Raw genomic sequence first — 19863 nt, forward strand, 5'->3', positions numbered from 1 at the left:
ATGAACACCAACGAGCCAGCGGGAGGGGTGCGCAGGGGAGGCGACAACCTGCATCAAATACACGCTAAAAGTCTCCTCGTGTCTTAGTAATACCAGGGAGCGATACGAGCGCACAGAGATGCATTTTTCAAATGAACGGTTCGGCGCCACAGCGCACGGAGATATAGCCGGGGAAATTTAATCTGGGGGGAATGGACGGGGAGGGGGGGGGGCGGTATGTGTGTGTGTGTGTGTGTGTGTGGGGGGGGGGGTACTATCGCCTGGCTTCTTCATTTCTTCATCCACGGGTCGTTATTGAATCGCGGCTCTCGGCTGTCGTCGGTGTCAATAGGCGGACGCTCCACTCAAACCCTCGGTAATGTGTTTATATATAAGCAGGGAAGCTGGCTATTACTGTATAGCGCAGCAATAGCTCCTTTTGTTACTCTGAGATGACGGCGCTCCGATTCCCTCTCAGGAAAACATGCTGCCATTACTGACCTGTCAAAGAAACAGGCCTGTACCGCCGGGAACCCTGGGCCCAGGTCTGAGAGAGATGGGCTGTTGTTTTTCTTTTACAGTAATGCGGGGAAAGTCAGCCTCCACTCTATCAAACTTTCATACAAGTGCTGGTGCAAAGCTAGCCTCAAGCTCGCGTCCAACATGAAGTGAGCGTTGTAAAAGCTGTGTTTTATCTCGGAGATGTGTAGCAAGACTTTTCTTCTTCAAGTATATGAACTTTTTTTTATTTTTACAAAGAATATGTTCCTTTTATAGGTTTCTTTATGACCAGGTTGTGGATGCTGGTAGTGTTGGCACTCTGGGTTGTCGGGAGATTGGTAACAAGAAAATAGAAAGCCTTAGTGGGTGTGGTTGTGTTTCCTCTTACCACCACAACCCACCCTGATTTATCTACTCCCTCCTGTTACTAGATGTGTAATTGAACTCATTAAGGCCCTACTACACCTATCACGCCTTAATCATGATGTCTCCATTTCAGTGTTTGTACCAGCAGGGTGTTTCAGCCATTCAAGAGAGCAGCGTGCGGATGTTATTACTGGAGCACATCTCCCATAGGGAGGTGAGTTACAGCTAATTAATAGATTTCTCTAATTAAGGTTTTAGAGGGATGAGAGGGAATGTTGGATGTGTTAGTTTACCATCTAAAGGTGGTAGAACATATGAATATATGTATGTATGTATGTATGTATGTATGTATGTATGTATGTATGTATGTATGTATGTATGTATGTATGTATGTATGTATGGATAGATGGATGGATAGATGGACAGATATAGATAGATAGATAGATAGATAGATAGATAAATGTGATGGTTATTTAGCTAGCGGAGAAGGCATGTCATTGTGATAATTGGATAGAAGTGAGCAGCTAATCGAACACTGAAACCCAGATGACAGCCCAGGCACTGAGGTAGAGCAACAGGAGAGAGCGTGCATGGCAGGGGAAGTGTGTCGTGAGACAGAATGGTTGCATGACCCGAACATGCAGAGTTCAGTCTTCCTGACTGAACTTGTGCTAAGCTTCATTTGTCCTCAGGCTGTTATGATGTGTCTGTGGAGATCAAACGTTTCTAGACAGTGTTCTACTCTGTGACATCAAGACTTTAGCTTCTTGTGTCAACCTTAAACATGATAAAAGACCATAACTCCGTTCTCCTCCGAGGCAATAATCGCTGGTTTGGTAGCCTTTTTCAAGCCATTTGTTTTTTTATGTTGTAAAAATGTGGAAGCCATTATTTACTGGTAGCAGGGTGTTGATTGAGCTCTCTCTGCTCCTCTTTTTGTCAGCATGCATGATCACTCTCAGGCAGGCACACCATCTAGCATACACACACATGCACAGCAACACACACTCACACTGCCATACACACACACACACACACACACACATGCACAGCAACACACTCTCACTGCCATACACACACACACACACACACACACACACACACACACACACACATACACAGTAACACGCACGCACACCGGCATACACACACATGCACAGTAACACACACCCACACACACACACAGTAACACTCACACACAGGAACATACACAGTCAAGCAGACACAAACACACAGCATAACGCACAGCTCGTTCCTTTGGTTCCCGATCCAAGCTCTTCTGAGGAGTGTGGGAGATGATGTGTCTGTAACTCTCTCATTAATAAGCCATGAGGATTCTCCCGCATGCACAGCGGAGAGCAGCAATGACGTCACAGATGCAGCGGAGGGTGGGGGGTGGGGGGGGATGAAGCGGGCAGGGTGTGTTGAACAGGCTTTCTAGGGATAGCCCATCTTCCATTCATGCAGACAAACTGACAGAGCAGGGACTGCTCCACACAGCGAGGTCTGTGGATGAGCTGGGCTGAGGCCAGTGTGTGTGTGTGTGCGTGTCCATGTGTACACATATGCACATATGCAGGTGTGTATGTGTGTGTGTTTGTCCGTGTGAAAACACCCTTAAGCCCATCCCACAGAGCGTTTAGAAAGCGAAGACAAAACATTCCCCCCGTTCATGTCTGGATGCTGCACACAGAGATCCTCCTGTCAGCAGAGGCTGTCACTCCGGTGAGGGACGGAACGCCACTGCAAGCACTACATCAGCCTGCTGGAACACACACAGAGGGGAAGAGGTGGAGAGGGAGAGAGGGAGAGAGAGAGAGAGAGAGAGAGAGAGAGAGAGAGAGAGAGAGAGAGAGAGAGAGAGAGAGAGAGAGAGAGAGAGAGAGAGAGAGAGAGAGAGTAAGCAGACTGCTTATCTCCAGCAGGTAGTCTTAGTCTGCATAGACTTAGTCTTAGTCTGTCTTAGTCTGCATACAAGATCCCGACTCTGACTGGAAGCATAGACCAGGGGCGTAGACATGTTAACGTTGTTACTGTACCATTCGGGGCTCATCCCAAACCTACCATCACCTTGGGACCTAATCATAGAATGTAATTGCACACAAGCAAAATCCTTTGCATTCATTTGAGTGCAAAATACAGTCTTTTGAGCTTTATGTAATATACACACTACTTTAAACTCATTGTTATCATGACTGCTGGTGCCAAATCCGATTATATCATAAATCAACAGGCAATTCCATTGTCTTTCAAGTGTTTTTTCAAATCTAGATTCTTATCTTTAAGTTAATTTCTTCTCGCTGTCACTTAGTTAGAGCCAGAGACGTTCACTGACATGCTAGAGACATCCCAGAGTCGAGATTACATTCGGGGCTGCACTCAAAAGGTTTGGGGCTGCAGCCCCTACAAAAAATGGCTGACGACACCCCTGGCAGAGACAGGAAGACAGGAGGAGACAGGAAGTAGAGACAGGATGAAGAAACAGGAACAGGAAAACAGGACGTAGCGACAGGAAGACGTGCCTAGGACTGCCTCTGCATTATCCCCTCTGCTCTGTCACATCTGGTAATGACAGTGTCTGAGGTCATGTGTGTGGTGTTAACACTCGCTGAACATCACTGATCATTGACAAGCACTTCCAGACACTGACCTCACACCCCAGTGCATTATGGATCATTGGTTCCATTGATGTAGCAGCAGTGGTAGTAGGCACTTTATTGATCTCCAAGGAGACGTTTTAACATTGATGCAAGCAAGCGGCAAAATGGGAATAGACCATAAACGATTACCAATACAAAATACATAATATACAAATACAACAGGAGTGTAGGTGGGTGTGAAGGTTCATTGGTTCATCCTGGTGGGTGTGAAGGTTCATTGGCTCATCCTGGTGGGTGTGAAGGTTCGTTGGTGCATTCTGGTGGGTGTGAAGGTTCGTTGTTTCATCCTGGTGGGTGTGAAGGTTCGTTGGTGCATCCTGGTGGGTGTGAAGGTTCGTTGGTGCATCCTGGTGGGTGTGAAGGTTCGTTGGTGCATCCTGGTGGGTGTGACGGTTCATTGGTGCATCTTGGTGGGTGTGAAGGTTCGTTGGTTCATCCTGGTGGGTATGAGGGCTTGTTGGTTCATCCGGGTGGGTATGAGGGTTCGTTGGCTCATTCTGGTGGGTGTGAGGGTTCGTTGGCGGCTCCAGACATTGCTGGACTTCCGTTGATCTGCGCCGTTTGAACGTTTGGCCCTGACAAGGCTGTGTCCAGCCAGCGCAAGGCCAAGGTCATGTGACATGACTCGTGTTGTGCACTGGGCTGTGTCGACGAGGCGGGAAACACACATCTCTGTGGCATGCAGCGTGAAGAACTCCTGCTCACAGTTCAAGTTGAAAGCGTGAATGTATGATTCGCGACAGCGTTTTGGGGTTGGAGAACTTTGCTGTGATTGATGGCCTGCACTGTCTCACTGACTCGAGTACTGAGCGTGGTAGGGCTTTCACTTAAAAGAAAAGAGGTATTGATGTTTAGTTCGCATTCAACCACGGTTCTGGCTCAAAGAAAAAAGGCGTTGGTTTAGTTATACTTTGATGCAGCCTCCCCTCCGAGTGAAGGTTGTACCGAAACGGCTTCAGATGGGGAGAAACACAGAGATGAGCTCATGCATGTGCACACACAATCCCTCAATGGTTTACGGGTGCGGTCTATGGAAAGCCTGGAACAGGTGTCGAACAAGCGGTTTTCAAAGACGGCGCTGGAAGCCTGCAAACACCTTTGATGGATGGTCTCTGTTCTCTTCTCTTCTCCAGCTTGTGTCCGTTCCTCTTTCCCGTCCTTCTCATTCCCCTGTCTTTCCTTGTCCTTCGGACTCGGTCCCTGCTCTCTTCGCTCCTTCCTCTCTTTTCCTCTCTTCAACTCTCCTCATCCCACCTGTCTTTCTTTCTCCCCCTGCTCTCTCTCTCTCTCTCTCTCTCTCTCTCTCTCTCTCTCTCTCTCTCTCTCTCTCTCTCTCTCTCTCTGCCACTCACCGCTCTCTCCCTGCTCTCTCTCGGCACTCTCTCGGCACTCTCTCTCTCTTTCTCACACCTCTCCTCCCTCATCACCCCCCCCCCCCCCTTCATCCCTCTCCTCTCGGCTGTAGCCAGGGCTCTAACGAGTCCTGCTTGACGAGCCAGGTGTGTGTTTCCACAGAAGGGTGGAGGATGGAGGGATCCAGGTGTGTTCAGTGGACCCATTGATGATCCGTAACTGGAAGCCGGTGGTAATCTTCAGAAGGTCTGCCAGCCCCAGATGAAGGAGCTGTGATGATGACTGCTGCGATGTGTGATGCTCAACAGTGAGCTAGTTTCCTGCTCGGGAGAAGGTAGGACATGGAGCAAAACCAGCAGGGAGGGAGTGAGAGAGAAAGATAGAGCAGAGAGAGGAAGTGAGAGAGCGAGAGAGATAGAAACAAAGAGAAAGAGACAATTAAAAAAATAGATATGTACATATATATATATATACATGTATATTCTGTATATGTATATATATATATATGTATATATATATATGTATATATATATATATATATATATATATATATATATATATATATATATATATATATATACATAGAGAGAGTTAAATGATTCACACATTCAGGGCACAGTATTGCTTTTTCCATCCTCTCTCTGTCCTTTGTGTTCAGTGTTGTGTTCTGGCTCAGGCAGGTATGTGGGAAAATAGATCATTCATCAGTTGCTTTCAATTCTCAGGAGAGCTCACGACAGGCTGCTGTGTGTGTGTACGGGTGTGCGTGTGTCTGTGCGTGTGTGTGCCTGTTCACAAGTGTACGTCCGTGCGTGTGCATTCTCCGTAACCCTGAGGTCTCCCTGGTGACCAGACCCAGGGCAGGATGCTTAGAGAAGCATTTAGGTGAGACAGAGTCAGCCCCCCCCCGAGCAACCGCTTCTCACAAAACACCAATCAAATCCGTTTCCTGTAGCTGATCTCTGCTCCCAGCTAATTAAACCCAAACTACGCAGTCTTCACGTCTTGAACTCCGAGTCTTGTTATGTAGGGATTAACCAAGATAACAGGCTTCCAAGCTACATAGGGTACCAGTGACCTAAATTATTGAACACAATTTCCTTTATCTATAGGATGCAGCAAGGTTTGCTCAAGGGTCTATATATACATCGACTGAATATGTCTTTTTGTACATAACCCATTTACAGTCATGACAGATATTATGCAGTCGACAAAGGAGGACTCCTGCATGAGAGCACGATAACTCTGGAGATCCTGAACCTGGATGAGTACTTGGATGTGGTCGCCATGGAGATGGTGCTGTGTTTCCTGGAAGCACCCGGATATGGACACATGATAAAGGAGACACATCCACTCATTACCCAGAAGCCTTTGCTTATGTCAAGGAATTAAATAGTTCATGGACTCTTGGCCCAGCTGTGGACTACTAGATACTATACCCTAGATGGAAGGATTAGCTGAAGTTGGCCTGATAGTGGATTTATGTCAATGTTTTGGCTTGTCACCATATTGAATTTCACTGAAAGCATTTTTATAATACATTATGTGATTTTATTTGGTTATCTTGGTTTTGCAATGGTTTGCATATTTCCCATGCAGCGACGCTGAGGGGGATTCGGACCTATAATCGCTTGATCTTCAGTCAAATGCTCTACCACCGAACCACAACAACAAAACCCTGACTTCCACGTTGCGATTATGTTATTGTTTCAACCTTGATATGTTCAACCTGGAGAAGGATCTGGAAGGAGAACAGTCTGGTAATGAAGACCCCAGTTCTCTCTTTCTGATGTTCCGCTGGAACACCCCAGTATAACTTTTTTACCGTGTGCAACCTTCCGACTGTATCCTCATCGATATGTGAAAACAAATGATGCTTTGGTGCTAAGCATTTCTTATAGCTGTGGTTTCATTTTTAAAATAGAGAGTCCAGCCCTTTGCGTTGCCCAGGAAGGCTTGAAGACTGTATCCCTACTCTGAATCAGTCAGCCTCAGCTTTCTATGCATGAAAAATTAAAAGAGGGTAACATTTAGGTCAGGTGGATCCCCTAGAACCACATCTCCGGGATTAACCATGTGTGTTCCACAGGCACAGGAACTCTCTCTCTCTTTGTCTCTCTCTGTCTGTCTGTCTGTCTGTCTGTCTGTCTGTCTGTCTGTCTGTCTGTCTGTCTCTCTCTCTCTCTCTCTCTCTCTCTCTCTCTCTCTCTCTCTCTCTCTCTCTCTGTCTCTCTCTGTCTGTCTGTCTGTCTGTCTGTCTCTCTCTCTCTTTCTCTGACACAAGAAAACAGGATGTGTGCAGTTCAGTGGTAGTGGATGTGACAGCAGTTCAAGAGGTCACAGGTTCAAAATGGTAGGGAACTGGTACCAGCCAGCTTACTAGCTCAGCAGCATTCCATCTTACAAGACTGTTAGAAACATTAATCTATCTATCACGAGTCAGTCGGTGAACAAGTTTAAGGAAGCTTGGTTGCTTGCGGCCGGCTTTCAAGGAGACAAAACATCACACGCCATTGTGCTACAAGTTTGTCCGCTAGCATGTTGTGCTAGCTAGCCATTGAAGCAGCCCCACTCTTTACAGTCTTTGGTTAAGACAAAGGCATGCAAATCTTCCATGGTTCTTCTTCATTGGCTCCTTGCGCAAACCTGGTGCGCGCGTGTTTGAGTGTGTGTGTGTGTGCCTTTTGACCCCTGTAAGCTTGACAACATGATTCACCCAACACAGATAAGGCCAGACATCTTTTATGGCCTCTCCCTACACACAAGGAATGCTGAACACAGAATCAAACACAGCTTCCGTGATTTTTACAGGATGCTGGAACCTTCCACCAGAATCTCTTTTCTTGACAGCAGTTTTTAGCTTCCGACAAGAGTTTTACCTGACTGAAAGACAGTGTTATGGTTTTCTTGGTGTATTAGGGACCTCTGTGGTAGGGTGAGCCAGACAGACAGGGTCATGGACTTGTCGATACTTGATCCTTGAGGTATACAGTATTATCATCCTTTGGCTCAAGGAAACAACACAGTTGTGGCTCAAAGAAAAGTTATGCATTCAAATGATTGTACAAAACCTGACAGCACATTACTGAACGCTCAACACATCACAAGATAACAGTGAAAACAATGTGGAGGTGTAAAGAATCCCAATAGACCAACAACTTCCAAGCACTCAATAAAGATGAAAAATCTGTCTAAAAAACGTAACTGTTCCAAGCCTGGAGCGTCTCTTCAGTCCAGTCTGCAGCAGTGTCTGGCTGGAACTCATAACTGGATTGTAAACTTAAATTGTTCTATTTGAAAGACACCCACTATAAAAGATACAAACTTAGAGGTTGAGAGTAACACTCAGACCTGTGGGTGGTAATTCCACAAGCACATCATTTTTTACGAGTGTTTCCAACTGCCCAGCGGAGAGTTAGGGTCGCAGGGGTCAAACTGCAGTCAACTAGATTTTCCTCCCAGCGTGACATCCCTTGCTGCTGTTCTCCCACAGAGAAAGACTTAACAATATAAATTATCATCCTGTGGACATTGATAGTCGAATGAACATGCTTGGAAAATGCTCTCCTTTTTATCTCCCTCCCTCCCTCCCTCCCTCTCTCTCTCTCTCTCTCTCTCTCTCTCTCTCTCTCTCTCTCTCTCTCTCTCTCTCTCTCTCTCTCTCTCTCTATGTCTTTCTCTCCCTCTCTCTCTCTCTCTCTCTCTCTCTCTCTCTCTCTCTCTCTCTCTCTCTCTCTCTCTCTCTTCCTATCCCTCTCTATCCCTCTCTCTCCCTACCCTCTCTCCTTTCCCGGCTTCTTTTGTCTCTCACGCATTCTGTTTGTGAAAGACACATTTTTTCTGATACCAATTACATCCACAATTCGACAGATGGCAATTTCCAAGGAGGCTTTCGGAAGACACAAAGCCAATTGTCAACGAGGAGTTAATATCTTCTCTTTGCAATTAAGAGACATGGAGGGAACAGAAAGTCAGAAAGCCTTGAGTGGCTGGGAGGCACCGCACACACACACACACACACACACACAGGCACCGCACACACACACAGGCACGGCAGCAGACGGAGGAGACACTGGAAAAAAACAAATAACAGATCAGGGAATTGTTTCTAGTTGAGAAGCCCAACGGGATATCACATCACATACGGCTGTGCGTCAGGAATCATATAATAAGAATGGGCAAAATTACATTGGTTGAGGTTATTGACTGTGAATAATTGAATATGTGTTGATCCTCTAGCAGGGGGTGTGGGGAAATGAAAACCCAAACGAGAGATGGGCTTATTGTTGTGAAGAGGGCCTTGGCAGGGTAGGGTCTTGGCAGTGTGCCGTCAATAACACAAGGCCTGTGCCAAAGCTTCCGGAAAACTCTGACCATGAGGAGTTTTCTGTGGGCCAGGACACACTGGAGTTACAGGCAGATGGAAATTGAATTATTTAGATTTTGTTTTCCTGAGATACGTCGATGAGGGTTTATTGGCTATCGACGAGGTTGTTTATTTGGTGTGAGGGGAGGATGATGAGCGGAGGTTGGATGCTGCGCTTAGCTGGAGAGGAGACGGCATGTACTCATCTCATATGTATTCATCACCCGTTCATCTGTCAGCTACTAAACAAACTCTCTGTCTCTCTCTGTGTCTCTCTTTTTCTCTGACTCCCTCTCTCTCCCTCTCTCCTTCTCTCTCCACTTTTGCCTTTCTCACTCGCCCTCTCAGATTCAAACGAAAGCTCATTGCTCATGCGATGATGACAAGACTCACTTCACTATCCATATCTTAATCCTCGTCGGCTGGCAGACGCAGCGATCATCTTGGGCCAAGAAAACGGCCGATGAAGAACAACGGTCCCACAGGCGTGCAGACGTTCCGTATAGAACTTCAGGACTGAGAGATATCAATCGATGTGAATTGATCAGTACCCTTTAGTTCAGCCCTGGTGAGACCGGACAATCGCAAGCAAGACTCCATCCAGACTGCTCCTAGACAGAGAGAGACCAGAGCTGCATGAGAATCACCCCGAATCCTCTACCTGCCTGTCAGAGCCAATCAGGAGCTGGGCTGAGCCATGGCCGTGGGAGCGGGAGACAGACTCCTGCCTTGAGGGCTTATCATTAATTCACTCCCTCACGCTCACTCGTTCCCTCGTTCTCCTACCTTTCCTCCTTCGTACGGAGAGGTAGCAGAGGATATTCAATGGTAGCTAGCAGGGGCAAGGTAAGACTGGGCTCTAGGGGAACTACCCAGGAGGTGAGTTTGGTGGACCTTTTACATAAGAAATATGCCAAAAGTCTAGAAAACACCACTGAAAAATACATCGAGTTGGAGGGTTAGATATGCATTTCGGGTGAATGCTAACTTAGTGATTTCATCATTGGACGCTTGCTGTCTTTGCTGTGATCACTGGTTTCTTGGGTTTAAGGGTCTGCTCGTCCGGTCCTGTGCTGAAGTGGGAGGTGAACTTTCGTCTGTCAGAGCAAGTGCTGCAGAGCCCCAGCCCCCACCCCAGCCCCCACCCCAGCCCCCACCCCAGCCCCCACCCCAGCCCCCACCCCAGCCTCCACCCCAGCCCCCACCCCAGCCCCCACCCCAGCCCCAGCCCCTGCCTGCAATTCAGAACCTCCTTCTCCTGTATAAACGCACCTGGAGGTGTGCTCTCCCACCATCCATCATGGTGTGCAAAGCAGACCCACGGGCCTACACACACACACACATTCGCTCCAAACAAACACACACTTCGGCACAGCACAGCCGCGACACGGCACACACACTCCATCACACGGTGCCAGCCGACGGTCGGGAGGAGGGGGGAGGGGGAGAGAGGGAGAGAGGGAGAGAGAGGGAGAGAGTGAGAGAGAGGGAAAGAGGGAGAGAGAGGGAGAGAGGGGTAGAGGGAGAGAGAGGGAGAGAGGGGTAGAGGCTCTCTGCGAACATCCCACCAGTGGGAGGGACAACAACATGTAATATGAATGAAACTCCGGAGGATGGCCTCCTTCCTTGCTGTGGGGACAGCGGGTTTAGAGTCAGGATTTCCCAGCTAATGGGTTATCTGAGGACTGACACGACAGCCTGCCCAGAAACACCCCCATCGTCCCACGTGAAGGGACAACACGTCAGACGGATCTGGCATCCACCAGGTTTCACGTTTCTCGTCATTCGAACCTTGTTTACAGCCTGAATGTGGAGGCAGTGAGGTAGCGAGGCAGTGAAGTAGCAAGGCAGTGTGGGGGTCAGGTAGAGAGGTAGTGTGGTGGTGAGGCTGTGAGGGGATGTGGTGATGGGGCAGTGCAGTTGTGAAGGGGTGAGCTAGGGGGGTGAAGAAGTTGAGACCCAGCCAGAGAGAGAGTGAGATAGAGAGAGAAGTGGAGAGACGAACAGGTAGAGAGGTAGAGGCCCAGAGAGAGAGAGAGAGAAAGAGAGAGGTGGACAGAGAAACACAGAGAGAAAGAGGGAGAGAGGGAGAGACGATGGATGTCTCTGGTGTCAGGTCTGACTGATGGGCAGCTCTTAGTCTGCTCACTGGGGAGCACTCACACTGCCTCTGATTGACTGGAGAGAGAGAGAGAGAGAGAGAGAGAGAGAGAGAGAGAGAGAGAGAGAGAGAGAGAGAGAGAGAGAGAGAGAGATGGATGGATGGAGGGGGAGAGGACAGGTGGTTAGAGTGAGAGATTGAGACAGGAAAGGGGGGTTTGGAGAGCTGGGACAAGGGGAGGATGGATTGGGAGGGTAAGAAAGAGAGAGAGGAAAAGGTTATTGAATGGGTGGGTGAGAGGGAGAAGGGATGGAAATATAGAGTGAGCGAGAGAGAGAGAAGACTCACCTAAAGTCTTTGATCAACCACCCCACCATCACCACCACTCTTCACCTACCATTCTGAAAACAGGACAGCAGAACTCCAAGTGTGTTGTTGCGTTCCATTTGACACTCCCAGTTGGGATCCAGTTGACATCTTAGTCGGAAGTCGGAAGAGTCAAATGGAACGCCACCTCAAGTAGGGAAATCCGAAACCCAAGATAGCAGCACCGCGTATCAACGGTAGTAAATTGTGTAGTTTGATTGTTTATTTGAGCAATTCTGTATATTTGTGTCTCTATTCAAAATTTCGTAAGTACAAGTACTGTCTAACTTGTGTTTGTGGAAATGTCGCTATGGTGTTAGTATGCATAAAATACAGCATAATGCATTTGTATCAACAGTTTTTTGCTTGCAGTAGCGCATATCCTCCGGCTAGCTCTTGACACGATGAACTCGGACAACTTGGGTGTGACATTCCCAGTTCCGAGTCTAGATTTCCTATGTCAAATGGAACGCAGCATGTGTGTGCTTGTGTCTCTGTCTGTGCACACTTTCACAAATATCACAGATACAACCCATGCGCGGCTCAAAACACTTACGATGCATCACCAATGTTTTCAAAGAGGCAGAGGAGAGGGAGGGGAGAGAGAGGAGGGAAGGAGGCGAGAGAGGGAAGAGAGAGAGAGGAGGGAGGCGAGAGAGGGAGGAGAGAGACAGGGAGGACAGGGAGGGGAGAGAGGGAAGAGAGAGAGAGAGAGAGAGAGAGAGAGAGAGGAGGGAGGCGAGAGAGGGAGGAGAGAGAGAGAGAGAGAGAGAGAGAGAGAGAGAGAGAGAGAGAGAGAGAGAGAGAGAGAGAGAGAGAGAGAGAGAGAGAGAGAGAGAGAGAGAGAGGAGGGAGGCGAGAGACAGGGAGGACAGGGAGGGGAGAGAGGGAAGAGAGAGAGAGAGAGAGGGAGAGAGAGAGAGAGAGTAAGAGAGAGAGAGAGAGAGAGAGAGAGAGAGAGAGAGAGGAGGGAGGCGAGAGAGGGAGGAGAGAGACAGGGAGGACAGGGAGGGGAGAGAGGGAGGAGAGAGAGAGGAGGGAGGAGGGAGGCGAGAGAGACAGGGAGGAGAGAGACAGGGAGGAGAGGGAGGGGAGAGAGAGGAGGGAGGCGAGAGAGGGAGGAGAGAGAGTGGGAGGAGAGGGGGAGGAGAGAGAAAGTGGGAAGAAGGAGGACAGAGCAGAAAGAGAGGGAGGTGAGCAAGGGAGAGGAGGGGGAGACAGAGGAGAGAGGGAGGACAGCCACAAATGGAGGAGTGAACCAAAGAGAGGCGGAGGAGGAGAGGAGGTGTGACTAGACGCCCCCTATGCCATTGCGGGCCACTCCCCTGGGCCTTTCTCCAACTGGGTGTCTGTCTTGGGGAAGATAGCGGCGAGGCCCATCCTGATTTACTGCAAACTGCTGATGCATCGATTCGTATCTCCTGCTTGTCTATGAATCATACATTAATGGATGAGGTGGCCGTTATCTCCACGCCTGTCTGGACTCGCCCTCTCTCCCTCTCTCCCTCCGACGGAAAATAGAAGGAGGGACCACACTCCTCCATCTCCTCCTCCTTTCATCTCTCCTCTCCCCTCCAGTGCTTTGTTTTCCCGCCACTTCTCAGAGTCAAGGCCTCGCTCTTGTTACCCATTTTCACTCCTCCGCATGCCCCTAAATCCCCCCCCCCTTCCATCCCCCTCCTTCTCCCCTAGCTCTCCTCCGCCCCCACACACTCACACACACACACACACACTATCTCTTTCTCTCTGGTCCTTCGAGCACTGATTTCCTCTGAAATCTCCAATCCCCTGTTCCCTCATCTTCATCCCCGTCCCCTGGTCCTCCCCCCCACACACCCTCAGCCTGGGTGTAATTCCCCAGAATCAAACCTCCTCCCTGAGCTGGGTGTGGGAACAGACCCCCTGGCGTCCGGTTCCCTGCAGAGCCAGAGAACCAGGATTACTGATAGGAAACAGGGAGGCCGGGGTCTGAGTCTTAACTCACGTGTGTTAAGGGGAAAGGAGAGACAGAGAGAGAATTGGAAAAGACACTTACAAAACCAACGGCACTGCAAACACATGAAAAAAGGAAGCATGGTCTCGCTTAATGCATCTGCAAAAAAGTTTTTAATTGTGTAGGCAACAGAGTGCACTCTGCCCCCCCCCCTAAACATGTACAAACATCCGTTTCTTCCATTGATTTGTAAAAAACGTATTCCCACCTTATCCTAGCCTTCACCAGTGTTGTAAACACGCAATTCATATTTTGCACCACCCCAATGTCTACCCTCCAGTTTCGACTGAAGTAGATTCCCAACTTGGCCTGTCTTTTAAAGACATCTCCCACAGCAGAGAGAAAGAGAGAGAGAGAGAGAGAGAGAGAGAGAGAGAGAGAGAGAGAGAGAGAGAGAGAGAGAGAGAGAGAGAGAGAGAGAGAGAGAGAGAGAAAGAGAGAGAGAGAGATAGGGAGAGGGGGAAAGAGAAAGAGAGGAGGGAGTTGTCCCAGAGAAGAATCTTAAACTGTGAAACAGAAATGTTGACAGTAAATATGTATTGCAGAGCAGTGTAGAGAATCTTTTTTTATGCAGCAGATGCAGCCTAAAACAGCTTTCTACATTGACTACACATCTGCTAGCTCGCAGATTTATAAAGCTAATGTTTGACATTGAACAAATAAGAAAAAGCAACATGCAGTCATGAGGGCTGAAGTTTTGGACTACCCTTCTCTCTTGGACACATAGCTTTGAGGAGTAATCTACTCCACACAGCGTTCCATTAAGGGCAGCTCTGTGATTGGCTGCTACTGGCGGGGATGGGGTGTTCCTTCACTGTCCCCCCCACCCCTACCCCCCTCCCCACACCACATCCCCAGATTCCAGACTAACATGATAGGACCTGGCAGCGACGGAGGCAGGGCAGTATCCCAGGATGCACTGGGGTCGTTTTGGAGGCTGCCTGCAGCAGACAGCGTGGCTCCTCTGTGTCACAGGGCACAGAGGGAGGGAGGGAGGGAGGGAGGGAGGGAGGGAGGGAGGGAGGGAGGGAGGGAGGGAGGGAGGGAGGGAGGGAGGGAGGGAGGGAGGGAGGGAGGGAGGGAGGGAGGGAGGGAGGGAGGGAGGGAGGGGAATGGGGTGGAGTATGGTGGCAGGGGGGGAAGGAAAAAGGGAGAGGGCTAGTAGACTGGGGTACAGAGGGAAGGAGGCAATGAAGGCGGGAGGGAGGGAGGGAATGAAGGAGGGAGAGGGGAGAGCTGTAGACATATGGTTGGGGAGGGAGGGAGGGAGGGAGGGAGGGAGGGAGGGAGGGAGGGAGGGAGGGAGGGAGGGAGGGAGGGAGGGAGGGAGGGAGGGAGGGAGGGAGGGAGGGAGGGAGGGAACAGGAGGAGGAGATGGTAGAAGTAAAGTGAAGTATCCTACTGTGGTAATCACCCTGGCAAAGCTAGTTTGTGATCCTGAGAGATGTGTTAGCAGTCAGCTATAAAATAACACAGGAAGAGCAAGGGAAAGAGAGAGGGAGAAAGGAGGGAGAGAGAGGGAGAGAGAGGGAGAGAGGGAGAGAGGGGAGAGAGGGGGAGAAAGAGGGAGTGAGGGAGAGAGGGAGAGAGGGAGAGACACTTTTAAAGTCACCAATCAGTCCTTTCTTGTGGAAAAATGCTCAAGGATCGCAATATATTTAGAGATGAGAACCAACACTAATAACATCGATACCAACACATAACTGAGCAGAACAATTTGGCAAGCCCATCACTTGATTGATCATTTCTCTGAAATCCCTTTAATCGAATTCTAATTAATTTGGCAGTAAATTAGTTTTTGTTTTCTTTGTTAACTGTCTGTTCTTTTTTACAACCACTCCACCCCTCCAACCCTCCACCCACCCAAGAAACATACACACACATGCCCCTCTCACCCCCCCCCCACAAGCACACACACACAAACACACAGATCCCTCTCATCCTCCCCACCACACACACACACACACACACACAGACTCCTCTCACCCCCCTCCCTTCCACATCCAGAGGGTCATTTCCAGATGGAAGTGCACTTCCATTGTGATTCACAGAGAAGATAGTAATCTGGAACGTCTACAGATGTTTTCTCAAACCTCTTTTTATCGCGCGCCACCTTTGCTACAGTGGAAGACAGTGTTTATCGCAAATGCAATCTTCCTGAGCTCTGAAGACTGGAGTTATCCTGGCCAGGCTCATTGCGTGGGTCAGAGAAGGTCACATTCAATAAGAGCTTACAGGGCTGGCAGTGGACTGGCTGGGAGGGAGGGGGAGTGGGGAGAGAGAGGGGGGGGGGGGTGAGTGGGTTGCAACGAAAGGGAGGTGGGTGGCGAGGGAGGAAGAGAAGACCTTATCTTGACACTGTGGCTCAGGCAGGGGTCAGAGGTGAAGGGCAGCCCTACTGTCAAACGTTTCAACTGTGGAAGACCGTGTCATACACACACACATACATGTATACACACGCGCACACACAGACACACTCATCTTTGCTTCATTTACAGTCATCGACCCCCTTACAGCTGCCGATTGTAGAAGAACGAGACGTCTTCCAGAAGGATTATCAAAAATTAAGCCTGAGACAGAATATATTTCAAAAAGTCAAGGTGGCTCTTGATGGTTTATTTCAGCACGCAAATGGTGCACAAGCATCACACGGCAAAAAGACACTCACATGCCCCTAAACATCCTCTTTTATAGACTCATATGAGAACCAAACCCCCGCCCTGCCTGATACACTGACGTAACTTTCCAGAACCTTCTAGAGTTTGCAGTTTCGAATCCTGGCCCTGTGTGTCCCCGTGGACAGAAGACAAGACAACGCTCTGGTGAGAGATGCGTGGAGGTTCCTCTCCGCAGACAGGTCTCTCTCCTGGATCTCTGAGGCTTGTAGAAGCGCTGTGATCCCCTGAGGGTATCCCTGCTCATCACCACACACCACTTCACCCATTAGCACTGATGAAGTGATCAATTACTCTCCTTTAACTGTCTGTCACCCTCCCTCTGTCGCCCTCGGTCGCCCTCTCTCTCTCTCTCTCTCTCTCTCTCTCTCTCTCTCTCTCTCTCTCTCTCTCTCTCTCTGAATGACGAGTTCCAGAGAGCCTCAGAACCTCACAATTCCTCCCTCCCCCACCCACCTCACCCTCCCTCACTCAACAACCTCACCCTCCCTCCCTCCCCCCTCCCCTCACCTCTCTCCTCCTCCCCCACTCCGCTCCTCCTTTCCCACCTCACTACTCCTTCCTCCGCCTTTTCCCTCCCCCTCGTGGTGTACAGAGGGATCCTGGGACTGTTGTTTCGGTGACGGCAGACTTTCATTTTGATTTGTACATGAAACAATTACTTGTCCCCCTCAATCTCCCATCACTGTAATGTGGGAGGTGTTGAGTGTTGTTGATGTGCTTTGATATGGTGATTAGTCTGTAAATATTGGTTTATTCTTTCATGCATTATTTTGTGTCTTCACGTCTGGGGAAACAAAAGCATTTTGACTGCATGAGTGTTCCGGAGCACTTTAGCACTTTGACAGTTTAATTTATCACCTGACTGCTTTGATTTCAAAACGGCTTCTCTGTCTTATCTGCCGAAAGGGGAAGGAGAAAACAGCCAAAACCCAAAATGGCGTCTCTGCTCTGAAAGTTCAAAGACCTTCTTGCCCCTGCCGCGTCTGCGGCCTTCAGCACTCACAGGAACTGACTGAGCACCCATACTTCATCCGCAGCCATTAATGCGGACGGCAAGGGGCTGCAGCGATGTCAGCAAATCATCTGTATGGAACTTGCACCTGTTCCCCCCCCAACCTTTCCCTCACCCCCCCCTTCCTGCAGACAGCATCAGACACAGCCTTCGCCGGGGTCACGACCTCAGCCGTGGAGGATGTATTCCTAATGCAGCCGGTCTTGTAAATCCTGGCGGGTGATTAACCTCTCCTTCCTACCTGCTGTAGGCTGGATGTGGGAGCAGTCTCGGCAGGTCACCATCTCCTTGTCTTCTCCTACTGGGATCCACTTAACATGCACCAACTGTCAACTACAAGCGGACGAGAATCGATGGGCTTAATGAAAAATACGGAGACAGACAGCTAATGAGATGGTGGCGGAGTTAATGGCCTTTAAAATAAACGTAGTTTGGAACATTTAACAGCGGCGCGCAACAATTATATATTCGACTGTAACTGGCTCTGCAGTTTTTTGTCATCGTGAGTCATGACTTGTTGTTTCTGCTTCACGGTTTCAGGGCAGTATCAGATCAGCTTAATGTGTGAAATGTGTCAAACGTTGTTCACAGTTGTGCCAGGATCCATTTTAGTTTTAGTTTCTGTGAATACTTTCAGCAATTAGTGGTTAAGCCAGTGAAGACACATACATCAATAGCAGGCCCTGGCCCCAGGATCCCAGACAGGAAATAGAACAGCAGTGGAGGTGTGACACTTCCTGTTCCGTGCTGTCAGGTGACCTGTGTCCCTGCGACAGGCCTATCAGAGTGTGTAATAGCTAATCAATGCCGCTGTGCTTTAAACTGTGTCTGACGCTGCCTAGTTGAATCACAGCGATTAAAAGAATCGGAGTGATGACACGTCTCCAGATCTCATCTCTTCCTCTCTCTGATCGCTCTCTCTTCCTCTCTCTCTCTCTGTCGCTCTCTCTCAGTTCAGTGCTCTTAAGTACTGGAAGCATCAGAAGGTACCAGACACTTTGTTGTTTTTATCTTCAGTGTTAATAAACTGGCCTTGGGTGTGCTTGTCCTCTGTAGACAGGTATTGTAAAGCTGGCCATTAATGTTATCTCTCACTGGAAGCACAGTGTTATTGAATTACAGTGTGAAGGGTTGTATTGATTTCCTAATCCCCCAGTAGATATAGAAGATCAGGAGATCTGTTTTTTTCTCTTTTTTTCTTCCTGAAAGAGGATTTTGTTATTAGGATACTATGCGGCATCAGTCTTCCTCATTTCTCCTCTGGAACCTTCCATAATCCTCTCCTCCCATCCGGAACCACCGAGATCATCCTCCCCCCTTTCAGAACCTCTAAGATCATGCTCGCCCCTTCCGGAACCTTCCAGATTGTGGTATTCTTCTCTTCCATTAAGGAACCGTGAACACAGTCCTTTATCACCAGGAACGTTTCTCTCAGACAGGTCTCCCTGGAGCTGGAGAACAACACACACCATTAGGCAGATCAATACTGCTCTGGAGGAGCGTTCTATCACATCGCCGTCTTGTTCCAGCCACTCACGACCAGGAGGGGGTCTAACAGCAGGACTCTGGATGAGATGGATCGACACATGACACACAGCCAGTGCTGTCTTCCTCATGACCTCACTGCTAACACTTCAGGCGTGCTGCATTGCAGGTTTGTCGCTCATTGAGATCAACAGACACACAGAGACACAGAGACACAGACACCCAACCTATATACACACACTCGATCAAACATCAGCCTTTCGGAGTTCTCTCAACTCCCTTCAAGAGCTTCCGGAACATCACAGAGCGTTCCGTCCTGTGGTGACGCCGCTTCTCAGCTTTGAACGGCTTTGAATCTCTGTTTCAAGATCAGAAACACCAGATCTTCATCAGAAGCCAGATCAGGCTTGGTCAGCTGGCTACCGCTTCAAACGCAGATGAGACGTTTTGCGATAATAACGTCATCTCTCAGCAGACGCTTTAATCCAAAGTGACTCACAGGGGTTTCAAACCCGAGACCTTGTGATCAGCAGGGCAACACTGAGCGGCACACACTAAGGACACACCCTTGTTTTAACCTATTAGAGCCTGTACCGGTGTTACAAGAGACAGAGTGTCCGATTGGTTTATGAAGTGCGAAACCTAGAATTGAATCATCAGTCCTCTAGAGAACATGGAAGAAAAGCCTGTTGGAATAGCTACAAGTGTTTTATGAAACAGTAGATGCTGCATCTGAACATTTTATTATCCTCCTCCCCTCCTCCCCTGTAATACCTGTTTATAGCCTGTTTCACTGGCCCTGAGGTGGAATTACTGGGAAATGTGTTAGAACTGTAACATTTCTCTTTGGAAACATGTTATATATTAAATACAAAAGACTTTGTTTTTTGGGGTGTGTTATGGTTTGTGAAAATCCTCAAAAGAAATGAAATTCAAAGGACAACCACAACCCCAAACCCGGCTGCAGCTTGAACCATGTTGGTTCCAGTTCATCACTACCACA

At 48.8% G+C, this 19863-nt stretch overlaps 1 long non-coding RNA gene across 1 annotated transcript; it reads left to right on the top strand.

Moving 5' to 3' along the window:
* Nucleotides 1-264: 264 nt before the first annotated feature.
* LOC146260051 (uncharacterized) lies at nucleotides 265-6265 on the top strand. The gene is made up of 5 exons (XR_014729434.1): nucleotides 265-355; nucleotides 980-1060; nucleotides 5022-5193; nucleotides 5585-5744; nucleotides 6047-6265. It is a non-coding gene; the product is annotated as an uncharacterized LOC146260051 (long non-coding RNA).
* The last annotated feature ends 13598 nt before the right edge of the window (nucleotides 6266-19863 follow it).

The sequence above is a fragment of the Hypomesus nipponensis genome, chromosome 13 (genome assembly GCF_054491055.1).
Source record: "Hypomesus nipponensis isolate SF chromosome 13, ASM5449105v1, whole genome shotgun sequence".
Taxonomy (NCBI): domain Eukaryota; kingdom Metazoa; phylum Chordata; class Actinopteri; order Osmeriformes; family Osmeridae; genus Hypomesus; species Hypomesus nipponensis.